Genomic DNA, 24,481 nt, shown 5'->3' on the forward strand with positions numbered 1-24,481 from the left:
TTGTCTGCGGAACCATCCCCGTCTCGATTGTTGAGGTCTCCCCGGTGGTCTGGAGCCTCGTTGGTCCTGTCCTAAAAAAGGCTGATGCGATGTGGAGAGTTGTTGGTCCTGTTGGTGATGGTTAGTGTTAAAGGATCTCTCGCTACCTGACTCGGAACCAGTGTCTGAGAAATTGACCCTTTTGGTTGATTGTTGGTTGGGACCTTGAGAGGTATAAAAATCCTTTCTCAAATAGGGATACGTTCTCTCTTTGTTATATCTCCTAATGTCGTTCTGTAATTTGTCACACTTTTTCTGGGAATTAAACTCCTCAAACTCTTTAATCGTTTGCTGAATTTTGTCCAGTAGGAGTTTGCTATTGGGGATTGAGCTATCTCCTGAAATTTTACTTTCTAAGGATTGAATCTCTTTCGTCAGGATTTGTATTTGACGAAGTGCAGTTTCTATGCTCAGAACCATCCAGGTTCTCGAGCATCTGTTTGCAGAAAAACTGAAGCCGATCTTAAATTCTTCATCGTCTACAAATATAATTGGTACATTGCGTATTTGTAGACCCGCCGGTATAATATTAGCGTTCAGGCAATCAGTCAAGAATTTCGCATGTAATTCTGTGCGAACAAGCTTCTTTTTCAGTCTCTCAAGTTGATTAAGATCTGAATCGAGCGGTAGATTAACAATAGGCCCTTTGTTCCCCAAAAGGGAAGGGCCGGATGCAATCTTAAGAATATATTCGTCTGAGTACACCAGAGTTTCTGCCTCAGACATGGACTTAACTAAAAAGTTTTTACCAAAACAACCACCGATTAAAGTCACTCACAACAGGCATGCGCCTGCGCGAAATATTGATTCAAAGAGAGTGAGCAACCCAGTTAAACCCTTGAGGGCTTGGGTAGTTAAATGAAAGGGTAGAGAGGCCTTCAAGGGATATAATTCAGGAAAGAAATCAGTTGTTCAATATACTTTTAGGATAAAGTTAATTAACCTAATGTATGAATCATATAGTTAAATACACAAAATCAATTTATAAAACACATAAAAACATGTAAACATATAAACAACAAAACACAAAGGTGTATCAAAAAAGAATTTTATCAAAAAGTTCATTGAGTCAGCAATAGATCAAAGAAGCAGGTAAGGAGATGCTGGTATGAATAGCCTGATAGCAAATGATCAATAATACAGCAAAACCTAGAAAAAACATCTATCTCACTCTCTTTGAATCAATATTTCGCGCAGGCGCATGCCTGTTGTGAGTCACTTTAATCGGTGGTTGTTTTGGTAAAAACTTTTTAGTTAAGTCCATGTCTGAGGCAGAAACTCTGGTGTACTCAGACGAATATATTCTTAAGATTGCATCGGCCCTTCCCTTTTGGGGAACAAAGGGCCTATTGTTAATCTACCGCTCGATTCAGATCTTAATCAACTTGAGAGACTGAAAAAGAAGCTTGTTCGCACAGAATTACATGCGAAATTCTTGACTGATTGCCTGAACGCTAATATTATACCGGCGGGTCTACAAATACGCAATGTACCAATTATATTTGTAGACGATGAAGAATTTAAGATCGGCTTCAGTTTTTCTGCAAACAGATGCTCGAGAACCTGGATGGTTCTGAGCATAGAAACTGCACTTCGTCAAATACAAATCCTGACGAAAGAGATTCAATCCTTAGAAAGTAAAATTTCAGGAGATAGCTCAATCCCCAATAGCAAACTCCTACTGGACAAAATTCAGCAAACGATTAAAGAGTTTGAGGAGTTTAATTCCCAGAAAAAGTGTGACAAATTACAGAACGACATTAGGAGATATAACAAAGAGAGAACGTATCCCTATTTGAGAGGATTTTTATACCTCTCAAGGTCCCAACCAACAGTCAACCAAAAGGGTCAATTTCTCAGACACTGGTTCTGAGTCAGTTAGCGAGAGATCCTTTAACACTAACCATCACCAACAGGACCAACAACCCTCCACATCGCATCAGCCTTTTTTAGGACAGGACCAACGAGGCTCCAGACCACCGGGGAGACCTCAACAATCGAGACGGGGATGGTTCCGCAGACAATATACCCCAGGGTTCCGTCGGACCCGAAATCAGTACTACGAGTGGTAGATGAGGATCTGACGATACCCATCTTTAACTTGTCATTACATAATCTATCTGAACAGGAAGTGGCAGTCCTGTCCAATGGGCTAAGTTTCGTCCCTACATATAGGAATGATCTGTTCCAAACTAAATTGGAACTATACCGTTTCTTTCGAACTGTGCGGTTAAAAAACTTCTTTGCAAATTCAACATCAGATCCCAAAAGAGGATTCACGGGTTTGAGGAATCCATCCACCTTCTACCCATCTAACAAGATGATACATAAGGACATAATTACTTTTGAGAATGCCACACTTATTGAAATAGAGTCTCTATTTCAAAAGTCTTGTAGATATAAATCCAATCTACCTAAAGAACATCAGTTGGCGCTACAAACCCTCCAGAAGCTACCCCAAACTCTGTTAAAACCAGCAGACAAAGGTGGTGGCATAGTTTTGTGGGAAAGGTCTAAATATGATCAAGAAATTATGAGACAACTCTCAACCCCCACTCACTATCAGAAACTTGCCAGTAACCCGACAAGAAGATTGACAGCAGAAATTCAAGCCCTAAGCAAATTGGGACTTGAAGGTGGTTGGTTGAACGAAAAGGAGGCTGCCTTCCTGGTTAATAAAACACCGACAATACCAGTGATATATATGCTCCCCAAGGTGCACAAAGACCTTATAAATCCACCAGGTCGCCCTATTGTTTCGGGCTGCAATTCCATCTTAAAACCACTTGCAACATACTCTGATTTCTTTATTCGACCATTTGCTATAGAACGCCCATCATACATAAGAGATACAACAGCTGTGATAAATGAAGTTGAGAATTTTCCTTTTGATCCTGCTGTTAATATACTCGTAACAATGGATATAGAAAGTTTGTACACAAACATCCCCCAGACGGAAGTACTGGAGCTACTATATACACTCTTAGAATCCAGACCTAGACCACACTCTGTTCCGTCCTCTTTCATTATGGAATGTAACAGAATTCCTTTGTGTGAAAACTTCTTTCTGTACCAAAACACGTTCTACTTACAACAAAAAGGCGTGGCTATGGGCGCTATTTTTGCCCCTGATATAGCGAACATTTATGTTGCTAGCTTTGAGGATCAACATATCTGGCATTGCTCTAATCCATATTCCAAAAATATATTGAAGTGGCTACGTTATATAGATGACGTGTTCATGGTTTGGGCAGGATCGGCCGATCAGCTCCTTAAGTTTCATGAATGGCTTAATTCCAGGAACACTCATCTACAGTTCACTTTGGAACAAAATACAGCTGAAATGCCTTTTTTAGACATTACGATCAAAGTGGACTCAAACAATTTGCTTTACACGAGCCTATTCACCAAAAAAACAGCCAGAAACACTCTGCTACGATACACTAGTCACCATCCCCAGGCCCTGAAAGATGGATTACCGTTTGGACAGTTTCTCCGTCTACGACGGAACTGTACATATAAGGACGACTATTTTTGTGAAGCTCGCAAACTGAAAGAAAAACTCCGACTAAGAGGTTATCCATCCAGGCTACTAAGAAAATCTATGAAAAGGGCATGGTATAATGATCGCCAGACATTATTAACTGTGAACAAACGACAAAAGAAAGTCAACATAGTATGTGTCTCAACGTTTGGGACGCATTCTAATGCGATCAAGAAAATTGTTTCCAAACAATGGTGTCTACTTCGCTCCCTACCAGAATTTGCACAGAAACCACTTTTCACGTTTAAACGTGGAACTAACCTACAGGACAGACTTATCCATGCATACGATAATACCACTCGAGACAACACCGTAGACAATATGAGACAACTTGTCCCTTTAACTGGTCATCACAAATGCAATAATTGTGCGGCCTGTGTAACTACAACAACTATGAAAACATGTACGATTAATGGCATCAAATTTATTGCAAAAAACTTTTCCAATTGCAATACCACCAATGTGGTGTATTGCATTCAATGCCCCTGTTCACTCCATTATCTGGGCAAAACGATACAGCCTATTAAAAAACGTATCTTACAACATCAGTCACGGATTCGTTGCAAGAAGGAGAATGCCCCACTAGTCGAACATTATCTGCGAATGGGGCACAAAGAAACCGACATGATTTGGTGGGTGTTGGAAGTCATTCGACCTAATGCACGCCAGAATAATGTTGACAGAATCCTCTCACTAAGAGAGGGTCAATTAATCTGTCTAACCGACACGGTTAGAAGGGGTTTGAACTCTGCCACAGAATGGCATGCTCTTGCGTGCCTATCTTAGACAATATTCTCAGTATTAAATATGATGTCTCTGGATATGTCACGTTGTGTATGCATTGATAAACTTGCACTTCAACTCTGAAAAAAATGCCTAGACTTTTCTGACTTGCTGTCCTCAAGTATGTGTTTTTTTGAATGTTGTAAAATGTTGATGTTTCACCAACCTACTTGCTTGATTTGCTTCTGTTTTAATTCTGTAGTATATATATGAATAAGTGTACTCTGCAGAATATTTCTTAATACTAAATCAACTTCCACCATGGATTATGGCTACCCGCTTTAATTTGGGAAATTTTTTGCATCTTATATGGTTTACATAAAAAAAGCGCCCCGCTCTGAGGTTTCCATCCAAATTCACCTATAATATTGATTATGGCTGAATACTTGAATTTTTTCCAAGTTCAGTCGCTACGCTGTTTAAAAACCCATTCCAAGATGGCGCTCATAACTCTAGGTACCAACAGACATGCGCGTAGTCCTATCTCGCGCTTCAAACCATGCCTCAAATAGGGAGGCTAGCTGCCCGCGTTTTACTCGGCTTTTCCCCGTGTTTCCAGTCAAATTAACTTTGACCCGGCTCCGTATCTAAGGTAAGCAATATGCGCTAGTTAGGGCTTTCGTTACAGCGCTTTTTCAGGTCTGACTATAGACCATGACACTGACCTTTTGTCATATATTGGCTTTACAGCAATCATAGAAACGAAGTTGTCAAGCGCCCAGTGGCCACAATTTGGATAACTGCATCAGCTCATAAGGTAGCTATGCCCTATGGTGTGTTCACTCTGGCATTGTTTAAAGTCTTATGTTTGGCTAAGCAGGCTCCACTATTTCTTTTGTAGATTCCATGTCCATGGATACAGATATTGTATGTTAAAAGGATCTTTGGTCCCCAAGTTCCATATCACAGAGGTGGGTTGAATCGGGGTCGTAATTTATTTGTAAAAGTTCTAGAGACACATTAAACTGATAGTCTCTCTTTTATATGTATTTAGATTTTTAAGCGTCCTTCATTTTGAGCCATTTGCCATCCGGAATCGATCGACCAGTGTATTCTTGGCGCTTTCACCTGTGGGACAATTGTGTTCTTTTCATAGGTACTTTTTCATACTTAATGCTATTTTCTACATCTTTTTGCCACGATATGTGTACTAAGCACGTGGTTCTTTATGCAGGCACCCGCCCGGTTTCCAACGTTAAAACTTCGCCTTGAGACCAACATTGTGGTATCTCATTCCATTTGGGTATGTTTGTGAAACATCTACATTATCCGATAAACATTGCATGTAACGGTCTTGCCCTAGCCTTCACAATCCTTCTAGGCTTTCTGAAGTTAGATGATGACATATTTGAGATGTAAAATTGAAATTTGATTCCTGGACATGTTACCAGAAGACTTGGTTATTTTTGTTACTTTAGCCAACCATGTAATTTGCATTTTTTCTGTTATGATTTATTGCCTTAAAGTAAAGATAGGCTCTAAAAAGATCTGCATAACTAGTTCTACTAATTTGAAAATATGAGCTCGTTAAGAGGTAGGAACTTTGCTCAATGTATATGCCTCTCAGAAAATGCCACAATGCAGATACACATCGATTATTGTTTCTGTATCATGTACCTAGTGTCTGTCCATTTCAAGTTAGTCATGTATTTCTGTAGTTAAATTTGTCATATTGTAAGTGATGTCCAGTTTTCATAAGTCACGTATTTCTGTAGTTAGGTCTGTCACATGGGTGTATGGAGTAATGGTTTTTAAATAGAATAGATTTGTAATTGTTAACATTTATGTTACAGATTACAGCACAGCTCACAGCAGTGTTTTAATGACAACAGTCCTGAGGATGGTCTCGATAATTTTGTTGTAGAGAGACCGAAACGTCGACCTTCATCTTATCTCTACAGTGTTTGATTCACTTTGTTTTCTGAGATAGATGTTTTTTCTAGGTTTTGCTGTATTATTGATCATTTGCTATCAGGCTATTCATACCAGCATCTCCTTACCTGCTTCTTTGATCTATTGCTGACTCAATGAACTTTTTGATAAAATTCTTTTTTGATACACCTTTGTGTTTTGTTGTTTATATGTTTACATGTTTTTATGTGTTTTATAAATTGATTTTGTGTATTTAACTATATGATTCATACATTAGGTTAATTAACTTTATCCTAAAAGTATATTGAACAACTGATTTCTTTCCTGAATTATATCCCTTGAAGGCCTCTCTACCCTTTCATTTAACTACCCAAGCCCTCAAGGGTTTAACTGGGTTGCTCACTCTTTGAATCATTGGTTAAAGAGCCAGCTCTTTATTAACTTCTTGAAAGCCGGCAGGGATGGACAGGATTTAATTTGCTGAGGGATGGTGTTCCAGAGTCTGGCCGGGGCAACAGTAAATCTTTTGTCTCCCCAGGAGACCTTGTTTGTGCGGGGGATCGTGAGGAGATGGGCGGTTGAGGATCGCAGGTTTCTGCTAGGTAAGTGGACACAAAAGGCTTTCTTTAGAAAGTCCGGACCTGTGTTATGAATGGCCTTGAAGGCCTTGAAGGCCATGCATAGGGCCGTGCATTTTATGCAACTTGTGATCGGAAGCCAGTGCAAGTTTCGCACCACCAAGGAGATGAATTTATACTTGGGGGTACCTGCATTAACCTTGCATTGGCATTCTGTACCATCTGTAGTTTATTAGTAATCTTTTTCTGGGCATTAAGGAGCAGGCCGTTGCAATAGTCAATTTTGGATATAACAAGGGTGCTAATCAGGGTTTTTCCTGCGCTTGGTGGAAGGAAGGGTAGCAGTTTCTTGATTATTCTAAGAGTGTTGAAGGAAGACGAGACAATGGCATTGGCATGAGCTGAGAAAGTTAGTTTGTCATCAAACATGACGCCCAAGTTTCGTACTTTCGGTACTGGGGGGTTGGAGGGCCCAGGGCGGTAGGCCAGCAAGTGGGGGACCATGTTGGGTGTAGATTGCCAAAGATCATAAAGTCAGTTTTTTCAGAGTTTAACTTTAGGCAGTTTTTGGCCATCCAGGAGCTGATGGCGAGCATGCCAGATTGAAAACTGGCTTCAATTGCTCCTCCATCATTGTTAATTGCGATCACCAGCTGTGTGTCATCGGCGTAAGATGCCAATCCCATCCCATGGGCTTTGATGACCTTGGCCAGGTCCGACACATAGATATTAAACAGTGTCAGAGTCCAGGATGATCCTTGTGGAACACCACATGGGAGCGTAAAAGACGGGGAGTTATATTCGCCGAGACTCACTAGCTGAGTGCGGTTGGCCAAGAACAACTCCAGTAAATCTTTGGCTTTGAGTTTAATGCCCATATTTGAGTGTCGAAAGCTGCTGACAAATCCATCAGTATCAGAACTGCTGTTCCACCTTGGTCTCAGGTGGCTCTAATCTCGTCTGCAGCTTTGATAAGGGCAGTTTCTGTGCCATGGCCTTACCTGAAGCCAAATTGTGTTTAATCCAGGAGATTGTTTTCTTCAATGAAGTGGGCTAGCTGTATGTTCAAAATTTTTTCAAACATTTTTGCTGGAAAGGGGAGGCTTGTAATGGGTCCGTAATTTTTTGTGTCCAGTGGGTCGGGATGCTGTTTCTTCAGCAGAGGATTGATGGTAGCGGATTGTTTGGTAGTGATATGTGAAGGTGTGGTAGAGTGGTTGAGAAATGTCTGGATTGTGTCCAAAATAACTTTATTAAGTTGCCAGACACATTAAAAACAAGGTGTAGGAAGGAAGCTAAATAAATTGTTCAGCTAGTTCCCATTCAGTGGGGTCAAAGGGTTTCTGCCATCATGGTGTAAATTACCTGGCATTCATCAGGACCTAAGAACTATACCTCAGCAGTATGGGCGCGCTAAGGCCCACCCTGACCTGAGGACGTGAAAGTGAAAAATACGTGTTAAAAATGTGCACCACATTTATGTTCAGCCTAACTACAAAAATTCCCTGCTTTGTCATGATGACATATTCATACACAGAAGCCAAGCCTTTTGGAAAATTTGACTCGTACGATGGCACTTTAAATTTCACCTTGTATAAACACTGCCAATTATTTAACTAAGTTACTGTTTGCAAAGTGACTAAGACTGACACACAATCAGGCTGCCTACAGCCAGACACAGAACTTTCCACCTTAGTGCAAAGGTGTCTGTCATGTCTGGCATAGATGTTTTTACTGGAAGGCTACCCTTCCAGTGCAAAATCTTTGCCTAGACAAACTTTAAAAATGTTCCCACTTTAGATGTGTGCTGCACTATAAAGATTTGGAGAAATAAAAGCATTCCTCTTATTTACCCCTTCCTCCAAGATGCATTATTTGTTTGGGCAAACTCTGTCTAATATTGATAGCAGATAGGGTTTTACATCTAAAACCATCCCCATATACTACCCATGGCACGCTCCCTTGATGCAAACCATTGCATTGAGTTACTTACAGGCAAAATTCCATGACAATCACTTTTATTTTATTTTTTTAGTTTCAAAAACCTTTATTGCAGGTAGATACTGTTGCATTCAGCATAGTTTACAAAAGGGAGAGAGTACCCCACTAGCACCAGGGAACAGGGTACGGTGACAAACAGTCAAAGGGAAATCCCTGGGTGAACACTGATTAAAGAGCTTGTTGTGTTCCCACACAAGTTCTATCCACTCATACACATACTATAGTTCTAGAGTCTTCTAATGATAGTGAAAGGGATCAATTTCCACACTAAAAGTGAACGTTCACAGTCTTTTTTTATTTTAAAGCGTGAGGACTACCCTCACTCCACAGTCAATTAAAATTTCAAAGAACACTCTTTGAACATATACAGTAAAATAAACAGTTAATTACAATTCCTTACATGCATAGAAATAAACAGCGTCCAATACATTGAATTTATACAGAAGAAAAAATAAAATTGAAACAGTTAATACAGTTCTAGCATATAAAAATACATTTGGATCCTTACACAAAAAAACCCTAACCAACTGTGACCTTGATGTTCTCTCACCACTCTTTTTTCTAGATCCAATGGCCTTTTTCTATATAAGCGGTGCAGTACACAGTATCATCAATACATGAGTATCTGTTACTCCCTCGGCCCTACTTGGATTTGACACAGTGAAAAATGCGTTGACGCTTTTCGGTGTTCTATCACTGGATGTTGTAACACCTTCCTCAGGACTTGCCATTTCTTTGGGGTCACCGGCTTCAAGGACTATTGTTAACAACCTCTGTGTAAATACATAGAGAAGAAACATGGTATCACTATTTTGGGGCGGTATGCTGGACGAGCAAAGAGGGGGAGGCTGGCTGATTATTTTTCCTCACTTACATTAAAAGGGAGGTTTTAGGTGTTACAAACTGTCCCCACCATGCAGGCTTTATTAGTCTCCTCCGCTGGCCAACATAAGGTGTAATGGTACATTTGTATAATTCTAAATCTTTTCAGCAAGAGGAATGCAATGTACAAATATTGAGGTCGTTTTTTACAAATCTGATGGGCTTTAAAACTACTTTGGCATATATTATGGTGGGAGGGGACTTTGATGTTCACCTGTGTGTGGTCTCGAGGGAATCTGGTGTTTTGGATGTTGGTTGTGCTCTTGTGTCTGGAACACATTTGTTAGGGCTTTAGATTAAACACCTTGTTGAATGTGCTTAATTTAGCCTTTACATTGGATGTCATGTTGCTAACCAGAAGGGATGTTAATCCTACTTTTATAGGAAGAGGTTATGAATCGTACATAGATTTTTTTTTTTGTCTCCGCTCCACTTTTTTACATATTTCCAAATTTTGGATACAGATGAGCCCTTGTAGCAACCATAATCCAGTATGCATCTCAATCTGCTAGTCTGCACTGACTAAAAGCCCTAGGGCCAGTGTCAAAGTGGTTAAGGTACAAGCCAGGGTAGGAGACTTAAGTGGACCCAGATAATACCTGAGGATATTTACAAGTCCTTGGACTCCAGTTGTGAAAGGGAGCTAGATAGTCCTTTGTCCACTACAAGTAATGCTCGAGATATTTTAAGGGCCATTTTTGAGATCTCTGAAGTAGTTTGGTTTGCTGGAGACACCTAAGTCCCTCAAGTGTACTATTCATCCCAGGTGGTTGACTTTGTATGTTTGAAAGCACTGAGGGAGCTCAAGAGTGATTTGAGTGTTGAGCAATGGGATCTAGCGAACATAAAGAAATGTCACCGTTTGCATGAAAGAACAGGCTAGCTGTAAAAAGGACATAAAGGAGGCCTGGGCAGATATAATTGAGGTAAGTACCCTGAATAGCAGCTCAAGATTCTGGAGTATTATCAATGGTCCCTGATTTGGTCGGAAGTTGCTTCCCTGGAGCCACATATAACTGAAGATACATGGGTGGCTCACTTTAAGGATACCTAGGCCAGTTAGAACAGGGCTGCAATTCTGTCATTGGGTCTGCTAAGATGATCTTCTCCTTTGAGAAAGTTAAAGAGCTTTATGGGTTTATCCATTAACAAAGAACCAAGCTTGGTGGCATTCTGCCTGATATGTTCATGAGGGATGTCTGAGTGCCTTTTCTTACTGCACTTAATGCAGTGTTGTTGGTAGGTCCACCACAGTTTTGGGCTATGTCCATTATTTTACCAATTTTTTTAAACTGGGACAGATAGCCCATCTTACTGTAGGTCAATCCCCCTACTCAATTCTGTAGTGAAGGTTGTAGGTGGTATTTTACTGAAAAGACTGTGCGGGCTGAGTAAAACAATTGCTGTCGGAATCTCAGTATGGGGTTTGTGCAGGACAGCCCACTATATCAAGTGTTTAAACTTATATTTGATTTTAGGGAAATACAGTTGCCCGTTCTGGCCCCATACACTTAGGTTTTATGGAACTTTAATTTTCGTTTGACCGGATAAACAGAACAAAATTGTCAAGTCTTGTTTCACCGGGGGTGGAAATGAACATTGTTTCTGATGTCCCTTTATAGGGACACAGGGGCACCAATCTGTCAGTTTCTCTGAAGACTTGCAGTGGTCAACTAGTTTTAGCATTAAAGGAGGGGTGTGGCATGGTTGTATTTTGGTTGTTTTTGTTTCCTTCAGTGATGTGATGACAGTGGAGGCGGAGTCCCGCTTCGTGAGTCGCATTTCCAGCTCCTTGTGACCCGCAATCCCTCAGAAGGCCCTCAGCAGGCCCAGCACAACTCGGGGGAGCTGGTTTGTGAAGTCTGTTATGACTGAGACTTCAGCAGTATACAACCTCAATTTCCAAGCCCGTGGAGATCCTTTACAAGTTGTTGAAAGTAACAAAAAGTTCCTTTCTCCTTTCTTTGGCAGTCAGTCAACCACTGCAGGCCAATCCTCCAAACAGCACTCTGCTTCGGAATAGTCTCCTCCAGTTTCTCTCTGGTTCCTCAACACAGCAATGGTGGTTCTTTTTCCCCAAAAGTGATCTAAAGTTCTGGGTCCCCATATTTATACTAGCAAATCCTTTGTCTCCTGAAGGCAGAGGATCATGTACTCCGTCCAAACCAGTTCTGTGCAGTCCTGGAGCACTTTGTTGATAAAGCTCATTCTTTTCTATGACCGTGTGGGCCAGGGACATCAGATGCACCACAGGAGGTGGAGTTAGCATTGTGAAAGGCACGCACAGCCCTATTCAGGTCTCAGGTGTAACTCCTCCCATCTACATGCAGATAGCTCTATTCAGCCCTGTGCAAGCTCACCCGGCCTCCTGGAGCCCCCAGCCCCTGTCACTCAAACACCAGATAAGGAATACATGACCCAGCAGAGGCAGGCTTAGTTAGGCAAGAAAATACCTACTTTCTAAAAGTTGTATTTTCAAACACAATTTTAAAACCAACTTCATTAAAAGATGTATTTTATTCAGGCATACTAAAATCTAATTTCTACCATGTTCCCTGGGTCAGTTAGGATTATAAGATGTTATAATCAAACTGCCCATTCTGGCCTATCGGGAACAGGTAGCTTTGCAATAGTGAAAAACGAAAAAAATGGCTATAATTCACTATCAGGACATGCCACATACATCAGGGCATGTCCTATCTTTTACCTAAAATGCACCCTGCCCATGGGCCTACCATAGGGGTGACTAATATGCAGAAAGGGGTATGTTTAGGGACTGGCATGTGGGGGCACTTGCCCAGTCAACATGGCAATACCAGACGGCACACAGGCTCTGCAATGGCAGACCTGAGACACACTTTACAGGATTCTTTGAATAGCAGTGGTATAGTGCCCAAAGCATCTATAACCAGCAAAAACGCGAGACAATAGTAAAGAAATGGAAGGGAGACCCATGCCAATGGTGCCAGGTCTAACACTTTAATTACCAGGAAAACTCTAATTTAACACTAGCAACTTCTTCAGTTTTTAGTGTTAAGATTAGGCAGCTGACTGATTAGGGCCCTTTTGCAGATTCACAGTGCAAAATGTATTTCTGAAGTAATCTATAGGTGTTAAATCGGGGTTGTGCTAACCATATGGAGCTGCAAATAGAAATTATTTTTCTTTGGAGGCTTTTGTCTTCCTCAAAGTACCACCTATTGTGTGGATGAGTATGTATGAGTAATTGGGCATAGGTTTTATATTGGGTTGTGGCTTCTCGCCCCTTCCTCTTTGGTCGAAGATCTGGTTAAAGCCAGGCCTTAAAGTAGGGAGATTCTGAAAGATGATTTGTCCCTGGATCCTGCATTTCAAATGCCTGTGGCTTAAGTATATCAGGGCCTCTTTGCAGGACTTAGGCAGGATTGACCTTTTTATTGCTCTGAGGGGCTGTGTAAAGGCCGATCATGCTTGGTTTAAGGGATTTTTTTTTTAGGTAAAGGATCATGGGTAGAGAAATAACAGCATTAGCAAAGCCCTGTGCTTGATGCCATATGTTGAGATCCGAGTAATCTACAGAACCTTACCTTTTCATTAAGAATCGGCACAACAGGATTTCTGCTAACTAGGTTTAGAATCTATTGGATTTACTGTCCATCTTGTTAGCCTATTCCTGTTTTTAGTACAGGAGGTATGCATTTTTAACCTGTGGCTGCAACAATAGGCCTCCACACAGGATACACAGCACTTCACTGTTTTCTAATTTTATGCAATACCTTGATCGTTTATCTCATCCCTATTATGAAAAAGGCAATTTTTTTTACAAGTTAGTCCTGCTCTTATGTACCTACAGCTGCTTTCTGGAGATATTATTTTTAGTTTACTTAGCTTTATGAAGGTTTCTGTAAGGCTGAGAAACAGCCGGGATTTAGGCTCCGAGTCTTAGGTTCTCTAGTAACTAGGATGATGTACTGAATAACCACATCTGCTTTTTCAGAAATATACCAAGATTAGCAGATTTTTTTGTTGTTATCCTAGGTTTTATTTGCATTTCTTTTAATCTTTACTATCTTAAGTTTTAATTTTACTTTGGTTTTATGGTTTTTATCCTCAAAACCATTTAAAGGTACTTTGACGGACCGACTTAGTAGTTGATGCCCTGGTTTCTTCGTTAGGCGATCTTGCATACCTCTATCTGCATAATTTTTCAGTATTTTCATACACTGTTCTCTGTGCATACCTCTGACTTGCTCTGTGGAATTGACTTCTCACTTTGCTCTCGTGTACAGCGTGCCCACATGGATGACTTTAATGCAGCCAAGTCCGTTTGCGATTTCTCAGTCAGAAACATTGATGGAAATGAAGGGTCCCTGGATAAATACTGGTGAGTTTGAACTGTACCACTTGCATCTTGCTTCTACCTGAAATGAACAGACTCATGCTGATTGTTTTTGAGCTACTTAGTCTATCAGGCACCTTGTTTCACAGTGGTAATTGAGTAGTCTGATGTGCTTCACTGGGGGTGGTAACTGGGAGTACACTGCTGTGCTTCATTGATGGGTGGTGATCGTGTATGATGGATTGTAAGTAAATACGCTGCTGTGCTTCATCGATGTGATAACGGAGTATGCTGCTGTGCTTCCTTGAGGGGTGTTTCCGGGCAGTAAGTTGCTGTGCTTCAGTGAGGGGTGGTTACTGGCAGTACGCAACTGTGCTTCATTGTTCGGTGGTAACTGAAGTACTCTCCGGTGCTTCATTGATAGACTGTAACAGAGTACGTTCTGCTCTATTGAGGGGTGTTAATGACGTACACTGCTGTTCTTTGAGTGGTGGCTAAGGAGTATGCTGCTGTGCTTTATGCAGAGGTAACTGAGTATGCTGCTGTGCTTAACTGAAGGGTGGTAAGTGTGCTGCTGTGTCCCCTATGGGGTAACCGAGTACGTTCCTGTGCTTAATTGAGGGGTGGTTACTGGGATTACGCTGCTGTATTGTTTTGGGGACTGGCATAGGAGTGTGCTGCTGTACTTAATTCAGGGGCGGCTTTGAAGGGCAGTGAATAAGATTATGATGGGTGATAATGGACTTCACTACTGTGTTTTTTGAGCAGTGATGACTAATAGTGCTGCTGAGCTTCACTGAGGGGTGGTAAGGAGTACACGGCTGTGCTTTTTTGATGGGTGGTAACGGAGTGCGCGGTTGTGCTTAATTGAGGGGTGGTAACGGAGAATGAGGGGTTGTAACCAAGGTCGCTGCTGTGCTTCATTGAGAGGTGGCAACTCTGAGTACTATGATGTGCTTTGAGAGGTAGCAATGTAGTACGGTGTTGTGCTTTTGCGTGGTGGTAGCCGGAAGTGCTCCGCTCTGCTTTGAGAGTTTGGTACGGAGTACACAGCTGTGCTTCGTTGAGTGAAGGTATCGAACTATGCTGCTGCGCTTCATTGAAGTGTCTTTACTAGGAGTACTCTCCTTTTCTTCAAATAAATGTAACTGGACGTATGCTGTTGTGCTTTAATGAGTTGTGGTAATTGAGTACTCTGCTGTTCTCCAGTATTGGGGTGTCTTTCATAGATTCACATGCTTGAATATTCCCCGTCGTCGGAGTGGGAGTCCCACGGTAAATAAAATAGCAATAAATACTAAATATATAATAATATATAATAAATATATACAGTACATAATAAGGAAAAACCCCAAAAATGCATACAAGAAGCATCTGGTACCTAACCAAAAATTTCCACATAGAAATGCATGGGAATATAAAAGTTCCAATGCAGCCTATCCTTGTCATTATGTTAGTCCAAACTGCAGCCAATCAGGCGCCAGCAGCCCTCTAGAACCTTCTCCTCAGAGCTCAAGCCCTCAGATTTTCAACCGCACGTCGTGTGTAAGGGAGTCTCCCTGAGCTCTGCTCAGTTTTTCTTCTCTTCAAATGTTTCCAGTTTCTCCACAATGTCTTCAAGTAAGAAGTCTCTCTTCAGAGCTTGTTCCTCCTGTGGAAAGCTGAGATTATTTCATGACGACCCACACAGTAAGTGTATTTACTGCCTTTATCCGGACCATGAAGTGGGCACCTGTAAGCTCTGTAGAAAATTCTCAGAGAAAACTCTTAAGGACAGAGAAGGCCGCTTACTAGTTTGGCTTCAAAGGCTGAAGGACAAGGACAATATACTTTCTGATGCTGAAAGTCTTGTCAGGCCGTTGTAAAGCAGCTTCTAAGCGTGGTAGTGTGCAGGAGGTGCCTTCCCCATTTCTTAAAAAGAGGAAACTATCCCTCACTTTGACCCCTGCGTAGTCTTCACCATTACCTACCACGTCTGGGCCCACGAGACATAGCTCTCAGGCTCCTTCTGCTTCTAATTCCAGTTTTTCTGTGAAGAAAACGGATTTTCCGTCGACGACGGTAGTTTCAGCTCCGTCGACGAGAATGGCTGTCTCTGGATCAAAATCGATGACGACAGTCACGACGACGCTGGCCTCTGGATCGTCGTCGACTTCGGTGTCAACGTCTTCGTCGTCGATGAGAGTGGTGCTCAGCTCTAAGACCGTTTCTTCTTTGATTCCAATTTCATCTTCGTCGACGAAGAGTTCACTCGTCGACGACCCGGTCGTCGTCGACTAGAGGTTCGAAGACTGAGTTCGTCTGCGCCCTCGACGATGAGCGCACCGTCGACGTCTGTCCCGTCGACGAGAGGACCTGTTCCATCTGTCCCATCGACGACGGCTCCGTCGACGAAGACATTGAAAGTGAAGGTTCCGTCGACGACGGCTACGACGATGCCAATGAAGATTACTCCGTCGACTGTCTCCTCGTCGGCGACGGCATCCAAGACAGTTCCATCGCAGAAGACGACTGATGTCATGCCGTCGACGCGTACGCAAGACACAGTTTCCACGCCAGCCTCTTCATTTGCTTCAATGCCTTTATTGCCTCTACAGTCCAGCAAATCTGTCCAGTTCGAGACTTTTACAGAAGGAGAAATGATTAATCCTCCATCTCCGTTGTTTGCTACTGATTCTGATCAAGAGTCTGATGACCAAGCTCAAAGTCTTTTGGACTTGAACATTAAGTGCCAAGAATTCAGTAACGACGAAGAAGATCAGTATGGCCAACATCAAGCAACTCACCCTCAAGTACCAGCTGCGATGTTGCCTATATCAATGATATCGAACCTCCAAAGTATGTTGGAAGATTACAATCGGCGTTTCCCACCATCTCCACAGGTTACAGCTGTCCCATCGGTGTTGAACCCAGTTTCGGAGCCGGCACTGGCTCCTCCGCAACCGGCGCCGCCTGTTACTGTTCACAGGAGTACATCAGTTCGAGTTCACATAACCATTTATCCAGATGATGATGATGACGAGAATCCTCCAGAGCGTGAGGATGGAGAAGTTTCTGATGTGGATGAGGATGGTGAAGAACATTTAGCGGAGTGGGATGACTATCGTGCTCAAACACCATCCCCTTCTCAGGTGCCGCCAGGGGATTCTCCTCCAGTGGATATTGCAGGCTTCCACCAATTAATGGACAGGGCGGCGCAACGGTTCAAATTACCACCAGCCCACAGAGAGGAAGATTGCTTCCTATATGATTTCAAGAACCAGCCCTTGAAACAGATACACACAGTCCCGATTATAGACTTCATCTGGACTGAAGGGGTCAAATTAATGAAAACGCCTAACTCTTTACCAGCACAACTGCCGAGGTTGGAAAAGAAATACAAGGCTCCTGTAGGATCTCCAGCATGCCTTACAGGTCAACCTAAGCCCGACTCTGTCGTCACGCAGGCAGCTCAAAGAGGTTCGAAGAATCCAGCGTCTACAATCACCGCTCCTCCAGACCGAGAAGGCCGTCGCCTAGATGCTATTGGGCGTAAATTTTCCTCCATGTCCTCTACAACGGTTCGAGTAGCTAACGCTATGGCTATCTTAGGTCGTTATGACCGTCAGGCTTGGGCTGACATGTCCGCCTATGTGGCATTACTCCCGGATGCTTCCAAGGCAGAAGCACAGAAAATTCTGCAAGAAGGGGAAAGAACTGCAGAGGAACTTATTGATTGTGCAGTGGATGTGGCCTGCACTGGATTTCGCCAACTCGCTGGAGCGGCCGTCCTGCGTCGACAAGGTTGGCTACGCTCAACTTCGTTTCGACAGGAAGTTCAGACAAGAATCCTGGATATGCCATATGACGGCGAGTCATTATTTGGAGCGCATATTGATGAAGCGCTACAATCCATAAAAAAGGACACGGACACTGCACGTGCTTTGGGTACCCTTCAGTTTAAGAAGCAGCCCTTTCGGGGTGCTCGAGGACGTGGCACTACATCCACTTTTCGTGGATGAAGCAGTCAATATCGGTCCTTTAACCAAGGTAACCAACGTTTCACCGGTAACCGCCAACAGTCTTCCCGTCAGCAACCTGCCAGAACTTACAGAGGAAAGTCCAATTTCAGAGGACAATCCAACAAACGTCAATGACTTGTCTGTCGAACGGAGAATTGGAGGTCAAATCTCTGTTTGGTTCTCAATGGTCCTCCATTACTACGGACCGTTGGGCACTCGACATTGTGAAAAAAGGCCATGCATTGGAATTTGTCGAGGTACCTCCTCCAATGCCACCTTCCGGACCGCCACCTCCGCACCTCAAGGAACTATTTCATCAAGTTCGCCTTCTCATTCAAAAGGGTGCGTGGAAGTAGTACCAAAGTCTCAGAGAGGGAAGGGGTTTTATTCCCGTTTTTTCCTTGTCGTCAAGAAGAACGGAGAATGGAGACCCATACTGGACTTGAGAGCACTCAATCACTATCTCAAGGATCAGACCTTCCGTATGCTAACGCTTACAGAAATCTTGCGTTTACTCTGTCGAAGATTTCATGACAACCATCGATCTCCGAGACGCTTACTTCCATGTCCCAATTCTCGCAGGTCATCGAAAGTTCCTGCGCTTCAAGGTGGGGCACCTTCATTTCCAATTCAAGGTCCTTCCATTTGGCCTCCGGTCGGCCCCCCGAGTCTTTACAAAGATGTTGGCTCCGGTCATGGCCTTTCTTCGTCTCCAAGGCATCCAGATATTCCCATATCTATACGACTGCCTACTGAAGTCGCAATCCCGCTCACAACTCCAACACCATACTTCCATTTGTCAGACAGTATTCCGTTCCTTGGGTCTGTCCATCAATCTGGAGAAATCTCAATTGCAGCCAACAACTTGCAAGGATTTCCTAGGAGCAACGCTGGACACCAAACTAGCAAAAGCATTTGTCTCCCGGGAACGTCAGCAAAGGATTCTCCGACTAGTTTCGTTACTTCTGGCGAAGAAGTGCGCTTCAGTCCGTTTGTTGAAGTCCTTTCTAGGGATGGCTTCGTCGTGCATCGCTCTTGTCCCTCATTGCCGACTACGAGCACGACCTATCCAACAGGCTCTGGACAAACAGTGGCGTCAAGTCACCGGTTCCTTCAACGATCAGGTTTCCATCACCGTTCCCATGAAGAAAGCGCTCAAATGGTGGGCACAACCACACCAGCTAGCGGCAGGCACGTCCTTTCTGTTCAACACCCCAGATCTAACTTTAATGACGGATGCATCCCTGGAGGGCTGGGGAGCTCACCTCCAAGACCTTTCCGTCAAGGGGAAATTGACTTTGCATCAAAAGACCTGGCACATCAACAAATTGGAGCTCATGGCTATCTTTTTGGCCCTGAAATCATTTCAACCGGTGCTGCAAGGGGAGTCGGTTCTCATACAGACGGACAACACAACCTGCATGCATTATATAAACAAGCAGGGCGGAACAAAGTCTCCGGTGTTATCCCGCCTGGCAGAAGCGATTTGGGACTGGTCCATCAATCATCAAATCACAATCACCGCAGTTCATCTTCCGGGGTTGTCCAACCTTCTGGGGGATTCCCTAAGCAGGTCCAGATCATCCAACCACGAGTGGGAACTCCACCAGCCAACACTCGATATGGTCTTTCGTCGTTGGGGATTTCCGGAAATCGACCTCTTTGCAGCTCCAGAGAACCGCAAATGCCCCGCTTACGCAAGCTGGCATCCCCACAAAGGATCCCAAGGCAATGCCCTTTTGATGGATTGGTCGAATCTCTTCGCCTACGCTTTTCCTCCGATCCCTCTAGTGCCACGGGTACTTTGGAAGATTCGGAGGGAACCCTGCCACATCCTTCTGATCGCTCCCAGGTGGCCACGACAGGCGTGGTTCTCAGAGCTGCTACTCCTGTCTCGATGCAAACCCATTCTTCTTCATCCTCGAATGGATCTTCTCTCCATGAACAGGGGTCAAATCTACCATCCGGACCCCTCTTCCCTGAGCTTGTCAGCCTGGAACCTGAACACTGTGAATTTGCACATCTGACCATTCCTCAGGAGTGTCGTACCATCCTTGCTCAGGCCAGGGCTCCATCAACTATAAAGACCTATAAGTTGAAATGGAAACGTTTTTGCCACTGGTGTGCGGACGCCGGAGTACATCCTTTGCGTGCCACGCCCGCTGAGCTCCTCCCTTTCTTTCTTCAACTGGCTCAGTCGGGTTTGTCACATGCTACTTTAAGAGTTTTTCTGGCGGCAATATCACGCTTCCGCCATGATGGCTCCGCCTCCCTATGTTCATCCAGGTTAGTGCGTCAATTTTTCAAGGGACTTCTTCGGACTTTTCCTCCAGTTCGGCGTCCCCCTCCCGAGTGGCGCCTCAACATTGTCCTATCACAATTAATGACTGCACCTTTTGAACCAATCCATAAGGCAGACCTCAAGTATGTCACCTGGAAGGTCGCGCTTTTACTTGCTTTGACGTCTTCACGTCGTTTGAGTGATATGCATGCATTCACGATCAAACCACCATTTCTACAGTTTAAACCGGATTCTGTGCTTTTACGCACTAACCCTACTTTTCTTCCAAAAGTGCCCTCAGACTTCCATATTAATGAGCCTGTTATACTGAAGTCTTTCTTTGCCAACCCGCAATCTCCTGCGGAACAACGCTTGCACTCTTTGGACATTAGAAGATGTTTAAAGTTTTACATCAGCAGAACAGCCCAGTTCCGAAAATCGGATCAGCTCTTTGTGGCCTATGGCCATTTTCAAAAAGGGCGACCAGTCACCAAACCTACAGTAGCCCGCTGGGTGGCTTCGGCGATTGCTTTCTGCCATCAGAAGGCGAGAAAGCCTTTACAGACTGCAGTACGGGCCCACTCTACCAGGTCTATGGCCTCTTCGACTGCACTCTTTGCCGGAGTTCCATTGCATCGGATTTGCAGAGCAGCCACGTGGTCCAGCAGGCACACGTTCACAAAGCACTACAATCTGGGTGCCATGGCTGAAGGAGATACCGCAGTGGGACAAGCTGTGCTCCGTAATCTTTTTCAATAAGGTGAGCCTCTGTTCTACCCTCCTCCTACTAGTTTCCAGTCTTATGCATGTTTCTCTATGTATACATATAGTTGTATAACTTCTATGGCATGGGTTATTACACCTGTAGATTCCAACCTTTTGATTATACAGGGCATTCTGGAAACTTTGTGTTGGGATACGGACTGCTAACTATTCTATATTCAAGCATGTGAATCTATGAAAGACACCCCAATACTGGAGAAGAACAATAGTTACTTACCTGTAAACAGGTGGTTCTCCAGTATTGGTGTCTTTCATAGATTCACATGCGACCCTCCCATCCTCCCCTCAGAGGCTCTCTTCTCCTCATAGACTCTGTGGTCACTCTTGTGCTACGAAAATCTGAGGGCTTGAGCTCTGAGGAGAAGGTTCTAGAGGGCTGCTGGCGCCTGATTGGCTGCAGTTTGGACTAACATAATGACAAGGATAGGCTGCATTGGAATGTTTATAGTCCCATGCATTCCTATGTGGAAATTTTTGGTTAGGTACCAGATGCTTCTTGTATGCATTTTTTGGGTTTTTCCTTATTATGTACTGTATATATTTATTATATATTATTATATATTTAGTATTTATTGCTATTTTATTTACCGTGGGACTCCCACTCCGACGACGGGGAATATTCAAGCATGTGAATCTATGAAAGACACCAATACTGGAGAACCACCTGTTTACAGGTAAGTAACAATTGTTCTTCCTCAAGGAGGGCTGATAGTTTGGTGTTGTGCTTAATTAAGGGTTGATAACTGGGAATACTCTGCTGTAGTTAATTGAGACGTTGTAACAAAGTACTTCGTTGTGCTGTATTGGGAGGTTATGACGGAGTATGCTACTTTGGTTCGTTAGAGGGTCTTAACTGGGACTACGCTGCTGTTCAATGAGGTTAGCAAACAAAACAGGTGATGGACCGAATGTGGATCAATGTCACACATTCACCCCAGTCCAAAGATCTGGGCCCAAATCCATCGTTTTTTTGCACTCCACACCACCCTGGGTTAGACAATGGCGATATGCAAATCAGCTCTGACCCTGTGCCCCATGGGAACAGTCCAGTCCGTTAATCGAACAGAGGTTGTTTGGGTCACAGGGATAATTTTTTATGACCACTCACCACTATATTCCCCGAGAGTAACTCAGCAAAATACAAATAATAGTGGAGGGTCAAGGGTTTGGATTTTTTCTGAAAAGCGACTATGTGTGAGAGTCAGTGGCAATAGTCCACTAATCTGGGTACATCATTCATGGTTATTGAAAAATACCCATCAGTAGCTCTTCCTTGGCGCCCTTTTCATCATATGGGTTCCTTCCAACCAAGAAGGATAGTATTTTGGTATGGTCAATTGGAACAGCATAAGGACCAGTGATGGTATAACCAGGTCACAGGGAGCTTCTGAAAAGCAGTGCGGGGGGGTGTGTGTGTTTCCACGTGCAAAAAGTGCAGGGTAGTGACATTAAAATTAGATAACCCTGAGGAAAAATAATTTATTAGAGACCTCAGTGTTTCTAAGATTTTAAAACGTGCGAAATTGGTAGTTTCACCTAATAGCTACCAACAGGTTGGTCGACATGACATGTTTCAGCAGACTTTGGATCACAGAGGTATCCACTGCATTCATCAGGACCTGTATCGCTACTGCTAGTAGTGTATTATAAAATAAATAAGAAAAGGAAATCTTTCACCTGGGTATTAATGAAGGATCATTCTCCCAGCTAGGAAGTCCAGTGTGAGACAAACATAGTCGAAAAGAGAACAGAAAAAAACAACAATTAGTATATCTACAATATCCAGAGCAATTTGCATGGTATATCATATCAGTAAAGAGAACCACATATGTTATCCTCTTCGTAGTACTTTAATTCCTACTATTAACCACCATACCTCGAAATGATATGTGGTAGGACTCTCACTTACCATATTGTGCAGGAGAGTACTGCCTCACCTCACCTGGCTCACAGCTCAGGTAATTGAAGCACCGCTCTAAAATGAGAAGAAAAATGGACAAAGACATGTCAGCATACGCCGACTTCACACTTAATCACAACTAATTCCAGCGTGCATGTGGGTTTAAACGGCCGATTTTACCAGTTTAGGGCCTCGGCAGACTTAAATATCATTGTAGATGTCAAACCTCTATTAGTGGAAATGAATGTCTCTTGTTAGTTATTTTTTGAGAACAAAAGACGGTAACGTTTAAAAGATGTCAAACCTCTATTAGTGGAAAGGAATGTCTCTTGTTAGTTATTTTTTGAGAACAAAAGACGGTGAAGTTTAAAAGCGGCAACTAAGTCTATCCAAAATCACCGCTTAGTCGTGACTTATGACGGGTGCGCCAAAGAGATCATGCGCGACGTGTGTTGGCATCTCCTGATCTTTGTGAGCTCTCGTTGGGTTAAACACGCACTAGGTGGGACAGTATTAGTCGCCACGTATATTCCGCCGCTTTTGGTGGAAAGAAAACACATGCGCCTCCGCTCACTCAGCGTTTTCATGTTACAGATCGAGCGGGTGCAGGCTCTCACCAACAGCGTAGTCCTGCACTCCTACTCTGTACGCGTCTCGTAGTAACGTGCGCATATGGTTGTGGAAAGCTCGTATAATCGCTAGCAGACAGGCATAGAGCCATCGTCTCTTACCTGTCCGTCGATACTTCCAGCGTCCTTCTGGCTGTAAGGGGAGGTAACGCGCGTTGTTAGGAGCAACAATTATGCTTCCCTCGCTAGGCGTGTACCGTCACGCCCACTGCCCTGAGGATTGTGGGGCATGTAGTACTAAAGCATAGGTATCCGTTAGCTTGCCTAGTCCGAGGCGCTAGCAATGTAGTAGTTAGATGCGCTAGCATACGGACCAATAAATACTACAAAATAGTATTACTATTATAGAAACTAGTTTGCCTAATCTGGGGCGCTAGCAATGTAGTAGTTAAATGCACAAGCATACGGACCAGTGGACACTACAAGATAGTATTACTATTATAGAGTTGGGAGTGTTAACCGGCTTTGCCAACAAGGAGATCTGCACAACCGATTGTTGTGGAGTGTGTAATGTAATTATTGATAGGATGGAAGGCAAAATCTTTTGTTACAATAAGATCTCGCACAATGTGAAAGATCATGACTAATGTAAATAGCATCATAAGCAGAGGACAAACGTAGCCCTTTAGCCTGGTCAGAACTAATGCCAAAACCCTGAATGGTTTAGTGTATTCTCAGTGTACCATCTCACTAATATAATGGGTTGAAAATTAGAGTGACATCCACGGTATGTCATCATTCAGCCCATCTTTGTCTGAGTTCAGGGTATATACCCATTTCTGTTCTTTTCTGAACAAAAACCTGTTTATATCGGTCACATGATTGGGTATAAGTGGTTGTTCGAGCACAGTCCAACGAAAGTCATTTGGG

This window comes from Lissotriton vulgaris, chromosome 3_1 (assembly GCF_964263255.1).
Source record: "Lissotriton vulgaris chromosome 3_1, aLisVul1.2, whole genome shotgun sequence".
NCBI lineage: Eukaryota > Metazoa > Chordata > Amphibia > Caudata > Salamandridae > Lissotriton > Lissotriton vulgaris.